Below are 1474 nucleotides of genomic sequence, written 5' to 3'. Positions count from 1 at the left end.
CCACACAACACGTCTTTAAGCAAGTATTTCAAATCATGGCAAGTTTGAAACGAAACACATTCAATTTTAGTACTAAGCAACTCAAACGTACTGCTACACAAAGACACTCTCAAAGATGAGCTAAATTCACGAAACTCATCAAACATCAAACTTTGTGGCTTAAAGGACTTTTCATGTGTTGTTGTTTCAAAAGATGAGACCATTTTATCAAAAACAAGATTTGAAACATGAAATTCTTTCACATTTTCGAAACCAAAACGATTTTCATTTTGAGAAGAAATCAACACACACAAATTAAAACTAGTCCTAACCAATTCAATTTCCTTACAGTGCTTTCTCGAGTAGTCACAAGGAAATGACATAGGAACATGTTCTGGTTCATTGTTAGATGGCGGTTCCAATTCACAATTCATCGTCAAGATCTTTTGTATTTTTCCTAGCGATTCTTCTTCATGAACCTGTGAAATGGAAACAATGCTACTCGGTTGCTCCGGTTCAAAATTTGTTAGTTTATCAAGCACAAAATCAGATTGAGAAGATGAACGAGTACACTTAGCTTGCGACGAGGCAATATTTTCTGTAATTTTGGTTTCACTTCGTTTTTCCTTTTTGCTTGAGAGTTGCTGATTTTGGACGGCTATGACTGGTTGAATCTCTTCTTTCGCATGTTTCAGCCTTCGGCTGCTCCGGTGAGATGAGTGACTACTCGGGAAAATTTTATCAACCGGCTCCTTCCTCGGGGATTGACTATTTTGCTCCTTTTGATTTTTCTTGCCCTCCGAAATGATGACTTGTTTGGCCGACACCTTTTCTTTTCCTTTAAGTTGTGCTTCGATCGGCTTAAGTCTTTCGTCAAATTTTTTGTACATTTGACTGGTGATTTGCTTCGTGATAGCATCGATGAGGACTTGATTGTTAGCACTTCTTCTCGACCGTGATGACTTGGATTTCTCTTCCCCTGCCATTGAAACAAAACAAAACCAGTCACTAGTTCAAAGAAAAAAACATGAAAATGATGCATAAAACAGATGAAATCGATCTAACAAAATAAATTATGAAATCGAATTCAAAAATTCCAGAATTAATTTTGTAAAATTCTAGACTCGTTCTAGTTTCAGAAACAATCAAATTTGCAATTTTCAGATTAGCCAAATATTTATGAAAATTCATACAACATGACAGAAAATCCAGAAAAGAACAAACAAAACAAAAACTGACGAAAATTAAAACGAAAAATAGAATGGACTATGGATGAAGATTGAAATGAAATGATGAGATATGATGAAGATGATAGAGAACTCAACTTTTCAGATTGTGCTCTGATACCACATAATATGTTTCTCCTAGAATCGACACTCTTGAAGTTGAGGGAATGATGGGCTTTGCACCTAAGGGATCGGGGGATCTCTTAGATCAAAGGATGTGGAGCGAATGGTCGCACAAAGGTTGCGGAAGAGCCTTTGATTTACCGAAC

At 36.4% G+C, this 1474-nt stretch overlaps 1 pseudogene; it reads right to left on the bottom strand.

The window, feature by feature from the left end:
* LOC111830500 overlaps positions 1-1474 on the bottom strand; it is a 39611-nt pseudogene that overhangs the window by 9182 nt on the left and 28955 nt on the right.

This window comes from Capsella rubella, unplaced genomic scaffold (genome assembly GCF_000375325.1).
Source record: "Capsella rubella cultivar Monte Gargano unplaced genomic scaffold, Caprub1_0 scaffold_8, whole genome shotgun sequence".
NCBI classification, from domain to species: Eukaryota; Viridiplantae; Streptophyta; class Magnoliopsida; order Brassicales; family Brassicaceae; genus Capsella; species Capsella rubella.
Note: the sequence above shows the minus strand (reverse complement) of the source record. Positions and strands in the feature narration are given on the sequence as shown.